This window comes from Oryzias latipes, chromosome 10 (genome assembly GCF_002234675.1).
Source record: "Oryzias latipes chromosome 10, ASM223467v1".
In the NCBI taxonomy this organism is placed as follows: Eukaryota; Metazoa; Chordata; class Actinopteri; order Beloniformes; family Adrianichthyidae; genus Oryzias; species Oryzias latipes.
Genome location: NC_019868.2, coordinates 24716723 through 24739277, shown reverse-complemented (window position 1 = coordinate 24739277; position 22555 = coordinate 24716723). Strand labels below are relative to the sequence as shown.

The 22555-nt window shown below is 38.6% G+C and overlaps 1 long non-coding RNA gene across 1 annotated transcript; it reads right to left on the bottom strand.

Annotated features, from left to right (window-relative positions):
• Positions 1-3946: 3946 nt before the first annotated feature.
• Positions 3947-20766, bottom strand: LOC105354989. Its single transcript, XR_002291039.2, has 3 exons — positions 20633-20766; positions 10985-11042; positions 3947-4325 (listed from the first exon to the last, which is right to left on the bottom strand). It is a non-coding gene; the product is annotated as an uncharacterized LOC105354989 (long non-coding RNA).
• Between the last annotated feature and the right edge of the window lie 1789 nt (positions 20767-22555).

The window sequence follows — 22555 nt, the reverse complement described above, 5'->3', positions numbered from 1 at the left end:
TGGATCTCTCCAATCTGATGTTTCCCACTGTCATTACTCATTCCAGGACTATGATAGCTTAGTTATCATTAATCTTAAAAATGTGTCCAAACATTTTAATTATTAAACATTTATCACTGAGCAAAAATATTTAGGGCAGAGCACCACCTCATAATTCATCTAAAATAACAGTCTTAGCCTGGAAAGTGTAGTAGTCAATTAAAAACATAATGAAAAAAAAGGAAAAACTTGACTAAACTAAAAGTTTTCTATTTCCTATATATATGGCCATTGTCTGTTAACTAATGAGGAAAACCAAATTAGGCTTGGCAGGAGTTTTAAGAATAATAAAGAAAAGGTTTTGAGAGATTTTCGCTGCACCGTATATTTCATTTTAGGCTCTGTGGTGTATTGGAATATGAAAACTATGCCAGTGACTCTAAACTACTGTGGGCCACTAAAGCTATTAATCAAAACTAATTGCTTGGTACCTCTGCAGCTATTACACAGAATAAATTTGCTTATGCAGCCAGAGTGGATAAAGGGTGGAAATCAAAGGTTCATTTATTTGTAATTTCCTTCTAATCTAACCCCTCTAGGAACATGAACGCTTATGTGTGTGTGCGCACAGTCCACTCCGTGCATGCAGCAGGAGCTCGTAGGTCTACACAGCATATCAGTTTGTGTTCCTAGATTATTTCTTGTGCACTCCAGGTTCAGATAAATGAACAATCAAGTGCTGCAAACAACATTAAAACTGAATCACAAAGCAAATGCAAACATGCTGAACGAAGCACACCCAAACCGCTGCTGACCAAGGCAAAAACCACATAGAATTCTGTTGGTTTTTTTTTAAAGCTGGTCATCTCCAGAATCTAGTAGGGAACATTAAAACAGCCGAAACTGAACAAAATGTTTATATTATTTGAGAATAATTTAAAAAAAATAAAACATTGTGCATTCAAATCCAAAGGTTTGCAGAAAACCAATGTATTGAAGAGTAAATTAATATGCATATTATTGACTAAAACTTTGTGAAAGAACAAGGACACGACAGCAAATGTTATTTATCTGATTTCAAGCCCAAATGTACGCACACAAATATTGTGCAACTATATATTGCTATATCATGAAACATCAACTTTTTGAGCTTCTGAGTGTATAACAATGTTCATTCCTCATGAAAAACAACCCCAAAGCAGTATTTTGATCCATTTACACACTTCCCAGTATTCCTCTAAAAATCTGAGCTGAGCACCAGCCCCTAACAAACCCACCAAAGGATCGGGTCCTCACTTTGTGATGTCACAAAGTGAGGAACAGCCCCTTCCAGGAAGAGTCTGCGCTCCCAGCTCCGACTACAGGCTAATACGCTCACACACACTGTTTCTCTTCGCAAAAACGTTTTTCTTTTAGATGCACAATATGCACAACCATCTGCAAAAGTTCAGATGTTGTTTGTTTTTGTGGACGAAACCCAGACACGCTGCCGAGGTCGGCTCTAGGTCATGAAATGGGTAGAGCAGAGATCGAGTCAATTCACTTTCATGTTGGAAAAGAGCTCAGGAAAATAACTAATATTTCCTTTTAAAAAAAGATTTTTTGTGTGCCAATGTTAAAATATTATCACATACATGGATATTGTTTACCATAAAAGGCATAAGAAAAGCATGGTATAGGCCATTTAATGACAAACTTTGATTTTAGAAGAAAGAACGTATGACACTTTTGAGAAAGCTAATTTAAATGCATTTGTAAGAAAGGGGGAAAAAAATAGGGTAAAATCTTTTAAATGTTAATAAAATGCCCCAATTGATTGTTTCATTTTAAAATATGAACACCAGAAACCCCCAGGCATTTCATCTGGGAGTCCATTTGCAGAATGTGTGTTTCTTTTTAAGCTTTAATAACACATTCAGAATTCTTTATTTAAGTTTGTCTCCAACTCAATCTTCCAGCAGTCATGTCAACCCCCCAAAGTTGTAGCCAATCTCAGCAGGAGGCATTTATTTACAGATACATTCCTAAAATTTGAAAAACTTCAACACTAAGATAGTGTCGTTTGTACATAAATTCGTCTGTAAATCACCACATTTTTAAAGAGGGGGATATGCTTTTATTTTTTCCATGCCTCTTTGACAGGGCCTCAGATGAACAGATTTAACCCCCGTGGTGATAAAACCTGAAATGTAATTTCCACGCATGTGGACGCCAGATCTTAAGAGATTAAGATGCAGCCGCTCCTCTCTACGAGCTTGTATGGACCTGGACAACCCAAAAACCCACAGCAAGCACCCGTGCAAGTGCACGTGACTTATGCCTCATCATCTCTTCCTGTTAGCATTCATCATTTATCTGGTCAGTCAGACCGTCAGCCTGTCAAAATGAGGAGACATTTCCCTCTTGTCTGATTTCATCCATCTTTTGTCCTTTACACTAAGCCTATCACACTCATCGGGTCTGATGACTCATTCACTGTAAGTGAACAGTCGAGTAGATCAACATTACCTCTTTTTGTTCATGACAGAGACGAGAGCGCATGACGAGCGCGTGTGAGCATCCTTTACTTCTCAGGTCAGATTTATTTTGCTCTCAAGCATGTTAGCCGACTGGTTTGTAGCCAACAGTCTGAATCAATGGGAGACAATATGTGCGCGCACACAAGTACCTGCACAAACACATAACATAGGAAAAGCCTTGTTTATAATATTGATGACCCTCATTTCCTGACACCAAATGGATTGCGCTGTATAGCTTATATTGGGGCTTCAGCGTGTAAGTAATCCATTTACATTTATGTGCAGTCTGTGTGTGCATGAATCTTCTCCAACTTTGTATTGGGGGGTTGGTGTGCTTATATTGGATGTGTGGACGGCTCACTTGCTTTGCTTTGTTTTGATTTACCTTCCTGACAGTTCAAACGAAGGGAAACAGAGTATCTCTTAACCCATGAAGGAGAAGAAAAAGATTTTAAATCCTGTGGTTAGACATTGAAAAAAATAAAGGGTCATTCATTTTCTACAGTTTTATCCCTTTCGGGGTCACGGGGCTGCCCGAGCCTATCCCTGCCACTTGTGGGCAAAGGCAGGGGACACCCTGGACTGTTCGCCAGTCTGTCGCAGGGCCACAATCACACACCCATTCACCCTCTCCTAGGGACAATTTAGAGTTGCCAAATGACCTATGAAGCATGTTTTTGGACGATGAGAGGAAGCCGGAGACCCCGGAGAGAACCCACGCATGCACGGGGAGAACATGCAGACTCCACACAGAAAGGTCCCCCATTGTTGTTCTGTTTCAGGTCCCCCAGCCGGGACTTAATCCAGGGGCCTTCTTGCTGTGAGGCATGAGCGCTAACCACTACGCCACCGTGCAGTCTAAAAAAAAAAAAAATGGTGCGAAGAATATTTGATCATCTCTACACTCCCACTCCGGTCAACCTTTGTTTTGTAAAATCGTTCCCAGTGGTCTTTAAATTATTATTACGCCGTTTTAAGCCGAAACCAAAAAAATTGCATTGTTTTCTTGGACACAGTTTCTGCAGAGCGGCAGGAGTTCATTAGAAAGTTGCCCGAGATGTGGGGAGGACTGTTAGTGCAGAACAACCCCACCCTCTCTTCCCATCACCACTGTGTCTACATTCTCTCCCGCTGGCATGCAGCCCTTCACACCCCCAAACTAACATTACTGGTACAACAAAAATGATGAGAAATATCAGAGCTATCCAGACGTAAAGTTTAGATCAAGAGTCCAGCTCAGATGAGGAAAATAAAGACGTGCATGGATCTAATCGCTGATAACTGGATGCATCAGGATGGAGCGGAGCAGGAAGCTTGTTGCTCGCTGTTGTAGCTTTGATGTCACACCTGATCCACAACAATTTCAATAAAGAAATGCTCAAATGTAATTTGAGATTAATTTTCCCTACAAACGACCTCCATCATCAGAAAAATGTCAGAAGAACATGTTAAAAACATGGGTGTTTAAGTCATTTTACACAAACTGTAATTTAGCTTAATGTTTGCATAAAAAACAGAAAAAGGAGCAGAAAATCCTGCAAAACTTTAAAATCGTTTTACACCGATCACTTGAATCCACACTAAAGCAAGGATCGTTACTTTTATGACATCTCTCCTCAGTGATCATTAACATTTTATCTCCCCTCGAGTCCCATTCCTTGAGGAAATTTGGTCTGTAAAGAAGAAATTGTTGAAAGCATCTCCGCAGTGACAGCCTCAGACCCTCCGGTGTGCAGGTCCTGACAGGGGCAGACATGAAGAGGTGTTACAGAGCGTTGACAGCCAGCTGGTGAGGTTTGAGCTTGTCCTTCCATATCTTCTCACCCTCTGAGAAAAGTGAAACATAGAGCCGTAAGCGACCATTTTCTCCTGATGACACTCGGGTCTCACTTAAGCTTGTGTGGCAGAATCAGAAAGAGGTTACTTTTGTGTTGAATGGACCAACTATCTTTTGAGCTTCACGTCAGATTGCAGTATCAGTTTGGCTCCGCTTTAGAAGCTTCAAGAGTGAATTCAAATTAGTGTTAAGTTTTTTTTTTAAAGCCGCAAAATAATATCTGGAAAGCCAAACAGTAAAACTTACAAAAGTGTGTTTTTCATAAGGTAACGCCTTAATTTGGAAATTTTCAACAGCCATCAATGTTACAGTTATGAAAATAAACGTTTGAGACCAAAAATACAGAAAACTTTGATTTGTTTTTTGCTTTGTTTTTTTTTTTTTTAACTTAAAGCCTTCAAAATCACATTAGTCAGATTTTTTAAAGTGAAATGAACAAAGTCAGTTAATTCAAATGTAATGTTTGCTGCAGGTGTGTTTGGCAGGTGGCCACAAATGACTAAGAAGTATAAAATGTTATGGTTATGCTAATTTAATAAGGCTAAGAGAGTCACTTGTTGAGAGGCTGAACCCTTTAAATCCCTTCATTTTTAGGGTAACGAATCAAACTAAAAAGAAGAAGCGTCAACAGATTTGCAGACATTTATAATGAAGGCTGAACTGAGTTCAGACCTCAAAGCAATCATTACAGGAAAATGTCAAACATTTTGTGAGGTATCGACACTTCAAAATAAAATACAGAAACGCAATAAAACAATAAAATGAGGCAGAAAGCTGTTAAGATTTACCGAGAAGCATGCTTTTGCACACCTGACCCCAACAAAGTGCCCGGAAAGTAAATCTGAAAGAGTCAATAAAAGAGTTTCCTTGGAGGCAATTAACAAAAAGTCAAACATTTCGTCTGCCAGAGAAACCTAGAGATTAGATTTACTGTACCTAAAAATGTCTAGACTTTGATTGTAATTGTATTATTAAATTGTTTTGTAACCATGAACAAAAGTCAGAATACATAAAATCCTTGGTGAAACATTTAAACAAGTCGGAATTTTGAAACACCCATAAAGAAATAAATATGTAGATACAAAGACCCAACATGGGTCTTTCTGCTTTTGGTAGGAATCTGTGATTTTTGTCGTAGAATAGTTAGAGTTTATTGAAAATTAGAACAACTAAAGAAATGGAAGTTGTCGGACAAAAACAGGATTTATTGTAGTTAAATATATAAACAAGAATTCCTGCTCAGTTTTAGAAAAACTGTAGTAAAAGCAAAAAAAAAAAAAAAAGAAAATCCTCAACTGGTCACCGCACTGTTGGCATGTCAATCTAATAACGATTAAAACTTTTTTTTATTTTACTACTTTTTCTTACAAGTGCAGCTCAGTTGACTAAATTACAAAACCAACTTAAAACAACATCATAAATATAAAGAAGATATTACCTATTCGGGATAATTCATGACCCGATGCACAGACACAACCACAAAGCCTTTTGCCACCTTTTGTCTTCAGCAGGATCATTTCCCAACATTTGTGCAGAAAAACTGTTTCATTTCTTTGTAATCATAACGTCTCCTACACTCTAAGATAGAAGCAAATCCGCTCTCATCAAATAATCTAATCTTAAAATTCCACCCAAAATGAGATGAATTACAGAAGATAAAAATCTTCTGACTTTGACTAAACTAATGCACGACATAAATCTCTTTTTTGCAAGGTCACAGCAGAGCTATTCTTAGTCCGGACCCCCTTTTTCCTCTGACCGGTAGAACCCCTTCACAGCAAACGCATGTTAGATGACAAAAGATAGGATCTTGCAGCCTGCAGGATCACGGAGGCCTGAACCCCCCGCCCCGCCGCGCTGACATTCACCTCTGCAGGCCACGGTGCAGTGCAATTATGCCACATATTACCCATACCAGCCTGACCATTTAGGTTCACGTCTGCACATACGAGTAACTGATTGCTACATAAAGTTAAGTTTCATCTATTGCTTCAGATCTTTAGAACAGAGAAGGAGAACAGCAGGAATAATAACTTGTTTGTTTCTCCCGCAGTGGGACTCTGAAGGGAAAACTACTTGAGTATGCATCAAAGAAAATGCATGAAGCCCCATGCTAAGAGCAAATAGTGTTGAGGCTTTATTTTCAAATTGAAATAGGTTTATGATTGATGTGTCCATCAGAGCTGTAAAAAGTAATAGTTTGTTCCCTATATAAGCTTTGTTTTGGGTGGTATATTAGAGATATAGGATTCCATGTTTCTTTGTTGCAGAGTCAAAGATTTGTACCCCTGCTGCCTGTGCAGTTTTACTACAGGACTGAGTCAGCCGTGCAACCTGTCTTCAGATCTCACAGCAGCAGTTCCCAAAATATCCTTGAAGACCCACCCGGAGGAAAAATGTTTTTAATAGGTTCTTGTGGCATTTTTCTCATGATAGAGAACAGATATTAAGATAATTGGACTTAAAATTGCTTTTCTGAGAATTTCTTTATTCAAATCAGTGTGAATCAGGACCAGACAAAAAAATACGGTTTGAAAAAGATCAAATTTGTAAGAAAACACTGTGGGTGGGCCACAAGCTCCCTGCTCCACTCCATTCTGATGCATCCACTTGCAGACGACTAGATGTTTGTTTCTTTTACGTCTGACCTAGCTTCGGGCTCAAAACTGTACAGCTGGATAGCTCAGATATTACTCAACATTTTTGATGTTTAGGTAATGTCATTTTATGTTCACAGCAGGCATTCTTGAACATGCGTTTGGTCCATGGATCCAGGCTTTTTCTTGTACAGCTCTATATCAACGTGAAACATTTGTGTCATAATTCCAGCCGGACACAAATTGCAATATTATCAATGATCTCTTTTCAAACGGTTTGTACATCCTTGAATCAAAGGGGATGTCATTTACAGTATATGTCACTCCCAAACTCTAGTCCCCAACTGGTCAAATTTTGACTTGGTCTAGCTTTCAACGCATATTCAATGGACACACGTCGTAAAAACCTGTGTACATAAGAGTTTTAAATAACCTATCAAATTTAGAATTCAGTTAACAAATAAAAATTCTTTGTTTAAAACCAAAACCTTTGGTAACAACCTTAAAAAGAAAAGTTAAACCTTCTCACTTTTCTCAGATTGATTTATCATTGTGCAGTTCAGCTTGACAGTGCTAAACTATATTTTTAAAGTCACTCCATGACTATTTTTTTGTGAAAATGTTCCCAGTGGTGTTTTAATTATGATTACAGCGTTTTTTAACCAAAATTCAACAACCTAAATGTCTTAAAAAGCCATATTTCATGTTTCCAAAATCTCCTCTACATCCGTTGAATTACGTGTGATTGTTAATGTGATCAGCAAAAGCACAGCTGCAAACACATTATTATTGAATTAACTATTATTGCATAAAACGGCTGCAAGCTTTCACAGCTACTACGATTTCCAGCCTTTACCTTGAAAGAGTAGCATATGTAGGTAAGCGCACATCAAAGTCTTACTACCCTTTGTTATATGTCAGAGAAATACATCAGAACAGACTTTTCTGCAACCACATGGCAACAAAAGGGTATTCTCTTTAAATTTAAAACGATTCAAATTACTTGGTTAATGGAAGAACTGCCTTCTTTGTTGGAAAAAGAAACATTTCTGATAAGCAAAATCGAAATAGCTTCTTCTTTCATCTGCTTTCGTCCCTCGTTTGATCGTTTCCTTTTCCCTTATCTTTCCATCTTCGCCCAATGATTAATTATTGCCTCCCTGTGTCACAGATTCCATGTATTTGCATTATCTTTTTGCCCATCTTATTCGCTTTTCCTGAAATTAAACCTAGCTTTTTTCTTTACTCCTTCAAAGTCCTTTCCATATTTTGCTCCAATTTCAGGTCTTTTGAGTTATCCGCACTATTTTTTTTTCCCTCTGTTCATTCTTTCAGAGTGATTAATTATTATTTTTCCTTTGTGCTGCCCTCTGAGTTAAAAGAAAACGAATCTTTTACAAACACAGTTTGAGCTTATCTCTGCTAAACCCGTAGAAGCTTGTTTTTTTTTTTTTCCATTATTTATTTCATACAAAAATGGACCAACTTCACTATGAGCCCAAGAGGAAACGTATTACCAAAGATTTGGGAAAATTGTCAATCGATAATTTTGACAGTGGCTCGGATAATTTTGTTTGCTGCATTTCTTGGACATCTCACAGAACAAATCTTTAAAAGAGTCGCATGATTTCTAATAAAAACCTGTCAGGAAGTCATGCATGAAGGATAAGTGAGGTACCCGTGATTGGATTATGATGAAAGCGGCAGAAATGATGCATTGCCCTGACATTACATTGACTGACACTCCTATTATCTTGACACAAGACGCCATGACTGACCCAGAAGACATCCGAATTCCAGGTAAGGCAGGTTTATTGCTTCCTTGTTTGTTTGTTTCTTTCCACATCACTCTCAGCTGTACAAGTTTCCAGTAGAATGCAGAATGTACTAGTGTGCAGAAACCTAAAACCTGCTTCCCATTGCTTGTACGCGTGCATGTCTGGTCCACAATGTTAGCACTGGTCTTACAGTGCTAACAATAAAGAATTCAATGCAACAAGAATTGTTCTTAATGCAATTTAACACCAAAAAAAATGTTTATGTTATGGCATCATATAAAGAAAAACATACTGTAGGTGTCTTTGTTTCAAAAAGATGGAACAATTTCTCAAATTTTAAAACTAAACTATTCGCCCTAAATTATTAAACTTTGTTTAGCTACTAGTTTTAAAGTCATGGCTTTTTTTTCTCCACGCAAAAAAAGAGAAATATCTTCAAACTCAAGAGGAGAACAATCAGATTCCCCGTTGTGTTGGTTTTATCCTCCACCCACTGATAACAATATCAACACGTCACGGGTCAAAGCTAAGTCAAGAAATGGTTGACACTAGTTTGAGTCTTCGCCAAAGTTAAGATATTCAAAGTCTGAAGCCACAACACCCTAAAACTTGCCGCTTAATGGGTTTTAAGTAGTTTGTCAAGAAGGAAAGTCACGTTATAAAATACAAAGTTGGTGCTGAAGAGGATCTATACAGACACACTCTGGTGGTCCGCCCTGCTCCATCACAAAACAACACATTTTTGCTCATTTTGAGATCCAGATGTCTACACTGACACCACCATGTGGGATCCAGCTGTCGTCAGTGAGCAGTGATTGGTCATTCTTTCTATGCCAACCGCCATCACCAATCAGGAGTGAGCTTCTTAGAAATCTATACCCCTATCACTCGGAAGCGGACTTGATAGAATCTGTCAAACATTTTGAACGTTGGATGTGGGGGCCAGCAGGCTCCACCTACTTTTGTTGAGGTGTCTGGTCAGTTTCAACTAGAATAACTTGCGCTCAAGAAAAAAAATCTTCAAAACTAAAAATTATGATTAGCAAAAGCATGTAGCAGAACAAAAATGGTTCTCCATACAAAAATGATGACTTTATTTCTCAGATCAGATCAGTGAGCACTGTCAGTAATGCAATGTCCGTTAACCCTGGAGGTGATCTGTTTATTTTGGGGAGCACCAATTAGCAGCGGCCAAGCTTAACTGGCTTTGGTCAGGATTCAGGGCAGGAATGGAGTCCTTCTACACAAACCAATGACTTTCAATTATTCCATTGTCTTGATCAGCGCGTTGAGCAAACCTGTGTTCATGCATGCTGAGACAATGATATGGTGCTTGTGCAGAGTGGGGTGACGTTACCAATTACTGCAGATTGTTCAAGAATGAGTACATTTCAAAAAGCCGATCAAGCACACTGACTCATGGACTCTGTGTGTGTCTCTCCATTTTTGACCTCTGGGCAGGACTTCCTCAAGTGTCCACAGCATAATTACATGGTGCTTAAGCCATCTGCATTACATCCATCACTGACATGCACACATTTCACTACCTGCACTGAGTGCAAAGTCAGACCCAGTCCTCAGTCCAGCTCTAATCAAGTTAACTTAGACATTTTCCCAATTGAGAGATTAATTCTTCCCGGAGGCTGGTTCAACACTTTAACACGCAGCATGGCTCACCTGCAGGGTTTTTTTGTTTTTGTTATGTCAGGACGATCAGTCTACAGTAAACATATTTCATTCACATAAAAATAAATGTTTATGCAATAAGATTTTGATGCAGAAAGGTTAAGGTTTCATTTTCCCTTTAGATCACTCAACCCTTTCCAAATCCGAAAAAAAAAAAAAAAACACCATTTCATCAGACCACTTTTGCCTTTGATTATGACATTTTTTCGTCATATTATAAAATGATTGCAATGTCACAACTTTTATTTCTGAACAGAGTTGGGGTTTCATGTTTCCGTGTACAGATTCATATGCCAAGAAGGTTCTCTTTGACATGAATAACAGCAAGATTCTACTTTCTTTTCGCTAATTTTTCATTTTTATACACATATATAGATAAACACGTCATAATTTGAATGCAAGAAAAAAATAATAAACTGCTCTCATATCTCTACTGAAAAAGTAACCAGAACTTCCAGCCAAAATAAAGCACAAGACTGTTTACCTTAATTGCAGTTATACTTTTGAAACAACCAGATTATTTGAACTAGACGTGTGAAGTTATTTATACTCAACAACACATTTTAACTTAAAGTAACTTTTACTCACCCAGCAAGTTTCCTCTTGATGGAACTAAACGCCTCCTGGAAGGCAGTGAGATGATACACTGGAAGACAAAAACGTCCTTTAAGATGTGTTGTGTGCTCATCAATTCTGAATAATCAGAAACATTTAGTCAAAAAGGCCTTCAGGTAATTTTAGATAAATAGGAAGTCGTCGTCGTCGTCGTCGTTAAAGGAGAAATACTTAATTCCATCCCAGCAAGATTATTCCACAAACATTATTTTGTTGAAAGATTGAATTTGAGTCTAAATCTTTTTTTTTTTCACATGAAAGTGAGCCGACGTTACCATGGCAACAAAGGGAAAACTGACAGTTTTCTGAGGTGAAAGTGCACTACTAATCACTTCAACCTCCTATACAGTCAAATGTATCTACTGTACATCAAGCAAAAGCAAACCATTAGGCTGCGTCTCGTCTTTTGTCCCATTCATTTGTACGTTTTTGTGGTTTCCAGTCCTTGAACTGTGTTTGTTTAATCACAAACTGAGATTTATTCCATTCCACCTAAAATAGAGAATACTTTAAAGAATTTCATACCAACATGAAATAAAACTTACCGGTAATCTTTTCATCACACTAAAAGACATTCCTGAAGCTTCGTCAGGTCTTTTTTTCCCCCTTTAACCAGTAATGTTGTTCACTGATTTTGCTGTCAAAATCTGGTTTGATTCCTCCGTAAAGTGTCATTGTTTAGATTGCTTCAACTAACTGAAATAGTCTAAAAACAAAAAAGGAAATTAATTGCAGGAGGACTCTCACTTTTACTGGTTAATTAAAGTAACGTGGGCAAAATTGATGAAAATCCCAGCTACTGGCATTTTGAATGCGCGTCTATTCTCCAATTGTCTGTAACAACAATATTTCCAAGAATGTCTTCAAAAGTTGACCTTTTGTTCTTAAATACTTGTGAAACAATTTAGCAATTTTCTTTTTATGATAATTATGACAACAATAAAGCGATTTATAAATGCCCCAAACATTAAAGAGTTTGAAAAGGTTTAAAAAAAAAATCATATACTTTATGGGTTTATTTTAAAAAGCCAACTTCTATCCAGGGGAGGACCAACCATTAGGCAAAGATGGGGGGGGGGGCCAGGCAATCGCCTAACACCTTGGGGCTCCAGAGCTTAACACCTTAAAAATAATAATAATGTCCCCAATAATTCCTGTAATGTCTGTATTTATCTTGCAAAGTATAATTTGGGACACTCCTGCATATATCCAACATCTCAGTATATCACCAACACTTCTTCATGGCATCTCTACACATCAATACAGTCTTGGTCCATTTACCAGTGACCTCTTCTGGTCATTTCTAACATTACAATTCCCACATCCATAAATGTTTAACTGTCATAAAAAGAAAAAAATCCCTGGAATTGCTTTGGATTGTACATGGGAAAGGGATTTGTCCTCTCCTGTCCCTCTGCAGTAATGGGCTATTCCGTTAATAGCAAGTTAGCAAGCAGAGAAAGACTCTTTGAAGACATTTTTAAAAAAGTAAAACAGAAATTTAAAAAAAAAAGGAGGTAAGAAGAAGCAAAGTTATCCGAGCGTTGCTGAAAATTATGGTTAGATTTATAAGGTTGATGCAATAATAGAAGAAAAAGGAAAATCATCTCACTCTGAATTTTTAGCAACGGAAGTTAAAAACAACAAAACTATTGTGCAGAAAGAAAGAAATCAGAAAAAAAGTATCAAAATGAAGACTCCATGTAATGTTTGATTCTATCATTCAAATGTGTATTTCGTTATTTTTGCCTTATTTAGTAAAACCTCCTAAATTAAGGACAAGACAGAAGATCCTTGTCTGTTCCTGCTAAAGTGAGTAGCTAACTAATTCAATTTTATATAACCTTTATGCAAAAAGGTTTTAATGTTCTTCAGTTTTGTAGTCTGTGTACCTCAGTCCAATAATCAGTGGAGGGGGTTAAAAGTCTGAATTCCCAATAACAGCCCCAAAGTATCACAGCTCTTAAGAAGATCTGCATGGAAGAATGGACCAAGACAGCAGCTACAGTGAACTCAAACCTGGTGAAGACCCACAGGAAACCTCAGTGTTAATTACAAAGTAATGAGGACAAATACTCAAATATTTTCTGCACCCTGATGGAAATAAATAAATTATACTTTTAAAAAAAATCATACATTTTAATCTTTTACATTCCATGTTTTAAGGTTAAAATGTATATGATGAATAGTACAGACCAAACTCCTCTTTTTGAGCAGAACAACTTGCAGAATCAGTCACTGATGCTGCATCTCTACTTTCCAGCTGTGTCCCTTCTTCATTCTGCACTTATCTCCTTGCAGAGTTCAGATAGCTGGAAGACTGGCGCATGGGAAAGTGATCGCGAGCTGACGCGACGCCCCACATGATGAATGCTGAACTTGAACCTGGCAGTCTTTTGGACCAATTAGTGTCACATCACTCCTGAAACCAAAGGTGTCCCTGCGCCAAAGCTCACACACACTACTGCAGACAGGCATAAGTACAGCCACGCTAACTTTCATCCTTAATCCCCCCTCCCCATCTGTTGCGTGGCCCCTGTCAGCTAAATGTCACCTAATAACATCATAAGCTTGTCAACCTTTCCCCTCTTGTCTTGCACACACTGGAAGACACATACTGCACTCACACTCTGTCTGACACAAGTAAAGTGCAGCGTGTGATGCCTTCTGTCTTGTACTTTCTTTGTGTTGTCTCTTCCACTCATCTTCTGTGCCCTCTGTTCCCCCTCCATTCAGCTTCCTTCTCTTTTTTTCCATCCAAACAACTACAGTCCAGCTCCATCATGGCCTCAGCATTAACTTCACCACCCCAACCTCTAAGCCCTCTTTAGCTCTGGCCTCTTCCTTTACCTCAGCTGTCTCCTTTCTGCTGGAAAAGTTTACTTTTGCTAAGTGAAAAGTCTCTTGACTACGTTGTTGAGGTGACACTGAAGGCTTGCTCACACTATTGCCTGTCCTTTTGTCTTCAGTCAGATCACCCACACACAAATGCTCTTTCAGCACATGCCAGCCTCACCCTTTGTTACATCACTGATAGGGCCTTCTGCTTTTATTCTTTGTTTTTGTTTTTTTTGGGGGGGGGCTGAAGTAGATCAGCTGATTGAGGAGCTGTCAGGTAACTTGGGAGACTCTAATGTAGATGAAAGGGGAGAGTGAACGTTGTGTAAAAGTCTCAGGCCAAATCCAGATTCATTTTCTATCTTTTCAGCTTCTCCCCATCTCAACGTTTATCCCCTCCAAAATGTGTTATGGAAAAAAAAAAAATGGTGTCTTCAAATCTACTACAAAGTTTACAACCTCTCGATGGCATCAATAGTCACCGTCCATCTACATTGGTGAGTAGCTGCCGTTCGGCCTGGAACTTCTGTTCGGGGTTCTTTCGACTGAAGGTTACGTCACACTATGGTAACCCCACTTGGACAAACTACATAGCGTCGGGATCTGCTCGGGCTCTACAAATTTTCATTTCATGTTCCCTTTTGTAACCTAAAGTTATTTTGCCCTTATAAAGTAATTATTAAAATTCTTTGTAATTTTTATAAAGATAATTTGCCACAAGCCATTTGTTATTCCAGTTTAAGTTCAGCCGTGGCTGAAAATGTTGTCAGCACGGCTAAATGTTGTTCTTCCGGGTCCCTTCTGCCAATAAGAAAACACTGGGCGTACGGATTAAAAAACCTATGAGCGAACATGCATTTAATAATAATCATAACAATGATAAAGGCACGTTTGCTTACAACAGACTTCATAATATTTTCCTCCATGGTAGTATTGTAATTTGTCCAGACCAATCACTATCTGACATGTCATCGGACCAACGTACAGCCAATCGCATGAAGTGATGTCACCATTAATCCCAGGACCCCGAACAGAAGTTCTAGGTCGAACGGTTATGGTACTTACACCAGCTCTCGTAAAATACGAAACATGGGTTTTATAACATTTGAAGAAGTCATTACTTACATTTAAATGTAAACTTCTGTTCTTCAAAGCACACCCTTGTGAACAAATGCGCAACACAGATCACCCTACCTGTGGAGAGAGTCAGCCCTAAGTTGCCATGGCGCCTTTTAAAATATACATTTAAAAAACACACTTTAGAAGTCCAATACACTATTAAACGCCCCTACAGTTGGAACAAAAGGGAGTAGCCAGAGGGACCCCATCTAAAGGGGAGCGCAGATGTGTCATGTAGTACTTTTGGATGTCATGACAGGATATTTGTAAGTATTTGTAAGCGCAACGCAATTACGAGTGATGCTGCCGTTTGGTGCTCTTAAGCCACCCTCCAGTCGTTAGTAATGGGGGGGGAGTACTGCTTGTGCAGGTGATGTAGGACACCCAGACAAACTACACTCTGAACGTCTGATTTCGTCATTTCTAAGAGTCAGGCTACACACAAAACGCGCATAGAAAAAAAAAGTATCACCGGAAGAGCACTGCCGGGCTCCTTGCACATAGTGTAGAATTTCAGGGGGATTGGAAAAAAAAAAAAAAAGAATAACTTGTTTAACAGGCCTCCGTCTCACCTACTTCACCTTCGGGTGTTTAGTTTTTCGCTACGACTTATCATAGCATGGCCATAGATTTTAAAAAAATTCAAGTGCTTTGCAGCATTTCTACAAGAATAAACAGTTTATGAATTCAATGTTCTCGACTTGTACAAATTTCAGCTCAACACCGATCAGCAGGCTGCAGAAGCGGCTTTCCAAACTTCTATGACAAGATGACAAAAATGAATAAATTATGAAAACATTGAATCTGAATTCATCATGAGGATCTATGCATTCACAAATAATAATTGATTTTAAAGAAGTTTAGAAGAGCTTTATCATAACAGTAAACTTTTAAAGTCTAACTTCTTACAGTTTTGATAGCTTTAGATAAAAAGGTTCAAGAAAGACAAACCCATAAAGATTCAACACAATATAATAAAATAAAAACAGATTTTCCCACTGAGCAGGTAAAAACCCAAAAGGATTTGATTTTGATTTTTTGATTTTATTGATTTATTTCAAGCATTGTAGTCAAAGCAATAAAGAATTTACACATATTTATCAAACTCATTACAGAAATTATGAAATGCATTGATTAAAAAGACAGAAAACAAAACAAAAGTCACTTAAATCATATATGCTTAATTAAATACAGTGATCATTAACTGAGGTATAAGTGGAGTTTGATTTATTGCTTGAAAAATAAAGGATGAGATAACAAAAAGAGTCCAACATCCTCAAAACATTTGTACGCAATTCCTAATGATATTTTAATAATTTATGTATTGTGTCATTATAAATAAATGCATGTGCCACCTTTATCAATAAAAATATTTACTGCAAGAACTTAAAATGGATTTTAAAAAAAGATTTTACACATATTCCTACTTAGTACAAGTCGGAAAGAAAGCCCCAGAAGACTAAAAAAAGCGTTGACGTGTAAAAATGTTAAGCAGAAATTCAAACATTTTCCTTCCTCTTAGTCTAAGACAAACAAAGGCAACAGTCGAGGCTCTCTGGTGGGTCATGAAAACGGATTCAGAAGCCAGCACATCAATATTAATGAGATGAGATTCACAGAGTCTGTCACTGCTCTTTATAAATGTAACAAACATGTTTAATCAGACACTTTTTGGAGCCTTTAAGACAAAAGTATAAATAAAAGGATCTCCTGAGCAAGCCCACATCATTGAAGTTTCTTTCTACAGGCATTTCTATGAATCTGTGGGGTGGTTTGTCTCACTTCAAAAAGGCACCACTTAGATAAAAAAAAACAAACAACTCAGTTATTCAAGTCTTAGATGCAAGGCTGGCCAACCCTGGTCCTCAAGAGCCACAATCCTGCCTGGTTTCCAGCTCTCCTTGACCATCTTTCTGCTGATTGGCTGACCCCAGTGATTCCACCTCCTGATTAACTGAAGACACCCGGTTTAGGTAGTCCGCATCAAGCAGTCCAGGGAGAGCTGGACACCACGAAGGGGCTGAGGCTCTGGAGGACCAGGGTTGGCCAGCCCAAAAGAAGCAGTTTCCTCTGATAAAATGTAATACATTTCACCTCGTCGTACATGCAGAAAGTGTCAAAGGCTTAAAAAGAGAATCCTGAAAGCCGTTTAACAGCGGGATTTTGATATTCTTATTGAAAAACAAACTTCAACTCAGGGGCTGCACAGTGGTGCAGTGGACCTTTCCTTTTGCATGATTTCCATGTGCAGGCATGGGTTTTCACAGTCCAAAAACATGCTTCATGAGTTTATTTGGTGCCTCTAAATTGCCCCTACGTGTGCATCTGCCCCAGGCGAGCTGTTCAGGAGTTACCCCACCGTTCTCTAACAGTATAGCTGGGTTGGCTCCAGCAACACAGTGACCCCCAAAAAGGGGTTCAGCGGGTTCTGAAGATGGATGCATGAATGATGGAACCTTCAATTCTAATCATTGATACCACTCACCCCCATAAAGAAAAAAAATTAACTCCAATGATTTTTATATTCATGAGATGTGCTACAAAGTCATCCAAGTCAATAAAAATATACTTAGCATATTTACACAGTAGAGTTCTGGTATTTTTAAAACTGAAATGTAGCTTCCATTAATGTCTCAATGCCTTTATCCCATTTGGCTTTCATTAGAATACGATTTATCAATGAAAAACAGGGAAATGTTTCATTTTCACACTGGTTGCTTCATTCAAAACCGTTTTACCGTTTTATTATTTCATTATAATTTGAAAAGCACCAGCAGTGCACACACCAAAGAGCCGGTTTTTGTGTGCATTTGTTTTAATTTAATTTAATTCATTGTTTTGTTTTTTATCCACTTTGAGCTACAGGTTTAAACAAAAATCAGTATTTTCTTTTTCCACTTTTGGAACTCTTAGTGCAACCACCCAAATGTTTGAATTGTTTAACTCCGCAGCAACAGTTCTAAGAATTTGTCCTGAATGGTGACCATGCCTGGAAGAGCTGTGACTTGTGTGACCTCTAACCACTAATTTAAGTCTAAGATGAAGTTCTCTACAAACTTGCATTGTGTAGCTGCATCCCAGCCGTCACAGTGCAGCTGCTCTCCAGACCTGGAGAGTCTCCTAAAGGGCACAGGAGACATTTTTTTTTACAGCCAGATCTGTGCTTGAACTTCCTCAGCAAATGAAAGATTTATTGCAGCTTCTAGGGTTTGACAAACAGCACAGAATGTCTTGTTTTCCGCTGCTCGCGCAGCAGGGAGCCATCAGAGACACAGGGGAAAAAAACAAACAAGTGGAGGAGAATCGGATGAGGGTGCATGGAAACAGAAAGAGAAGCTTAGAGAGATAACAGAAGAAAGATGGGTTAGGGGAGTTGTAATTATAAAAAGGTATCTTCATTGAATGAAGGTAAACAGAGGTGTCCAGGTTATCATACTAGATAAGTTTGATTTGCAGAGCCTAGCAGCATAGAAACTCAAAGCATCTAATCCACATGGTGTGTTCAAAGGCCGTATCCAAATTCTTCCCTATCCCTCCAATTGTTGGGGCATTTATTGATGACATCATCAAGTGGTAGTAATGTCCAAATTTAACACCATTTTTCCATAACTCTCCGTTTTGAGGGCTAAGTGTTGGAATGGGGAAAATCTGCAGGGGTTGGAAAGAATTTGATTTGGCCTTAGAGTCTACACGGTACACCATGGTGAATGTCTTTGCGCTACAGATACCTTTTTATGCCAGAGCACAGTAAATATGCACTCCAGTGGTGGTGAGCAGATGAAGCTTCATGAAGCCTTTCATCCATCTGGTTCTTTCCAGCGTGAAGCTTTTTGAAGCTTCTGATTACCTGGATCAGGTATGTGTTTAGCCAGTTAGGAGGTGGTTGGTTGGTTGGAAAACATGTTGAACACTGGCCCTCGAGGTCTGGATTCTGACCCCCCTGCTCTAGTAGGACATCTACTGGATGGTGTGTGGGATTTTGCAAAAAGCAAAATGAAGAAGGATGCAAATCAACACTAGCAGCATAAAAAAAAAAAGATTTGTTTAGAGATGATGAATATGAAAAAAAAAAGTATTTACAGTGAAGTAAATGTGGCCAAGTATGTTTTTGTGGTGTTGAGGCATGGCCAGTGATTATGGTTTAGCAGACATATCATTATTGAAAGACAAATGTCTTTTAAATCTCCAAACTATCTCTACCTTTATTCAAACTGTCTCCAAACTCTCCCCGACAGCAACTTTGCATCAAACACCAACCTGGGGGATTCATATTGTCGTCAAAACCCACCGCAAACTTGCAACCACCTGAATCGGTCATGTGATAAAGCCAGGCAGCAAGGCTTTGGACATAATTATTTTCTGTCTCCATCCCAAATGAAGCAATCACAGAAATGCTCCCACCTAACCTCTACTCTGCACACGCTTTAACAGAGCGTCACATCACTACACTCCAGTACTGTAGTTGCCGATGTTTACCCCAATCAGTGGTAAGGGGCGGGTCACAGTTTGCCCAAGGTCACCCAATAACATTCAACTGACCATAAGATGATAGTTTCAAATACAGTTTAGACCCTTGGTAGATATTTTCTTTGTTTCCAGCAACATCCCATCAGGATGAGAAGCAGTGCATTCAATATACTATGACGTGCTGCTTTTTATAAAACCATCAAACATTAAAAAATACCAAGAACTGTGGAAACCTCAGAAACATGCAAAACTGCTTTTAGACAGCAATAATTTAATTCATTTGTGCATCATATGGGGCATCTAAGATAAATCAGATACAGATACAATAATAATAATAATGGATTAGATTTATCTGCGCTTTTCCAGACGCTCAAAGCGCTTACATTGTGTCCATTATTCATTCACTCCTCATTCATACTTGGTGATGGTAAGCTACTGTTGTAGCCACAGCTGCCCTGGGGCAGACTGACAGAGGCGTGGCTGCCATTTCGTGGCCACGGCCCCTCTGACCATCACCGGGATCATACATACACATTCACACACCAGTGGAGCCACCCTGGAGGCAAGGAGGGTGAAGTGTCTTGCCCAAGGACACAACAACATTTTAGCTGGTGGGAGCGGGGATCGAACTGCCAACCCTTCGATCATTGGACGACCCGCTCAACCACCTGAGCCACTGTACAAGTAATAGTTAACCCTATTAGACCAGAACTTTAGCTCCAGTGTTGACATTCAACAAGTCTTCAACCGGTTTACATAAGATTGACTCCAGTGGATTCTGAAGTAGAGAAAACGATCTTTGCAATGATTTTGAACACCTTACAGCAGTGATTCTGTTGAAAAAGCAGCTTTGCATTGTCATAATGTAAAGTGTTGTATATCTGCGCAAACCCGATATGAAAAGCAATTTTTCTCCACAGCAGGGTCAGCAGAGTCAGGTTGATCATCTATGGTCAAAGAGTTACAGTATGTCAAAGAGTATGGTATTTAGGGATCACTGTTGACGTCTCCAGTGTTAAAGGGTTCATGATTTTGAGGGTCACTGCAGCAACGCCATTTCTCCATTTACACCTACAATACTCAAATCTTTAGCCTAACCTCAACTTTTCTTCATAATAATCTAATGTAAAATATAAGTGCTTGAAAAAGTACAATTGTCATTTTATAATTTGCTTATTTATATAATAATTTGCTTACCGTTTATTGGACCCAAGAAGATAGCCAATGAAAAATTTGCAGGTTCTTTTAACCTTTTATCCTAGTAAACCCTCCAAGAGTCTAACTAGAGTTTCTCCTACTTGCACCAAAAGCAGACAGCAAAACCTGCTGTCTTTCTACAGGCCTGCACATCTCAGAATGAGCAGAGCATCGTGTGTTTTATTGGCTTCACCTGGTTCCAATTACCGGTAGAGCTGTGCATGCTGTTCTACATAATCTGAGTGTTGGTGTTTTCTATGCTGAGATCAGTTTTGTAATGTCCCTAAAACAGCTGTTTACAGCCGAAGAAGACAAAAATAAGGCCGAGAATATATATGGCAGTGCAAATAAGCTACCTACTCCAAATGATTTTAAATTAGTTTAGGAGGCTTCCAATTTGCTGAAAAGCTGCCCAGACTACTAAAGATCACATCCCAATGCAGAGATCGATTTCATGACACAGCGAGAACAGCCAGACAGGGTTCGGCAATAAATTGAAGGGACAATTTGTTGAAAGAGGAGGCCATCCAACAGCAACCTTACTGAAAAGCTGCAACCACTTGAATACTGAAGATTTAAATATTTTTTTTTATCAAAAAACGATGATTATAGAAGACTTAGTTTACTTCTTTCCCCTATCATTTTTTGAATACTTAATGATGCCTTAGTTTATTGCACTTTACTGGGTAAGATGTTTTTTCATATTTCATTCTGTCATTACCTATACCTGCCTCATTATGAGGAGCGTCAAGGGCTTTCTGTTCCAGCTGTCAGCCAAAGGCAGGATCCACCCTGGACAGGCTGCTAGTAATGGTTTATTAAAAGGGCCTATATCATTTAAGTGTATTATAATGTTAATTTCTCACTATAAAAAAAAAACAAAGGGCTATTTTGACCAGTGAGAACAGCACCTTCCAGGAAGAGTCTGCACTGCCAGCTCCGCCCCCAGGCTGACGCACACAAACACACTTTCTCCAATGAGCCACTCGTGATCGGCTTTAACTCTTTTCTTCTATATGCACATCCATCTTTGCAAAAGTTATTTCTTTTCTTGGGTGAAACGCAGTCACGCTGCAAAGGCCGGCTCTAGGTCAACGTCATGAAATGGGCGGCAGAAAATTTGCTGTAAAAATAACTACTATTTCATTAAATTGTTCTTTAGTATGCCAAAGGTAATAGTTATAGTATACATGGATATTGTTTATTAAAAAAGGCTCATGATAAGAATGATATAGCCCTTTAAGTTCTGGTTAAAACCAAAGTCAAATCAAGGCAAACAGAGCAAACAACAAAATGAAACCATTAGAAAAATTTGGTAAAAAATAAAACTCATGTTTCGGATTTGCATTTTTGGTTGCAGATTTGTGGTTTATAATGAGCCGAGAGGAAACAGTTGCTGTGGTCAAAGGTGAAAAGTCTGGAGGGAACAGTAGCTTCTTACCAAATTCTAAGGGAGACCAAATTACTTAAAAAATAAGAAGAAAAAGAAAGTAGGAAAAAATTAAAAATAGTGTCATTTGTGATCCAAGTTTAGTTTTCCAATTTTTGCATGAAACGTACCATGAACATAGACTACAATCATAAAACTTTTACAGATGTCATGAGAAACCAACCGACCCAGTTCTGTTTATTCTTTTTATGAAATTCACAGTGGGAGGTTAGCAGAAATGACACGGATCAAGTCCAATTTAAAGTCATAACAACTGTCCTTATGGGTAGATACAGCCTGTCTGAAGGTGCAAAATGGGCAAACCTGTGCTGGACTTGCAGGTGGATGCAGGAAATGTCATAGTCCTGGATTGCTAGGTGAGCCCATAGAGCAAAATGTTCTGCACATTTTTCAATGGGCACGTTGCAAGCATCAAGTCGTAGCCAACATTTACCCAACATGCAGAGGTAAGTAAGAAGACGCAGGGGTGTCGT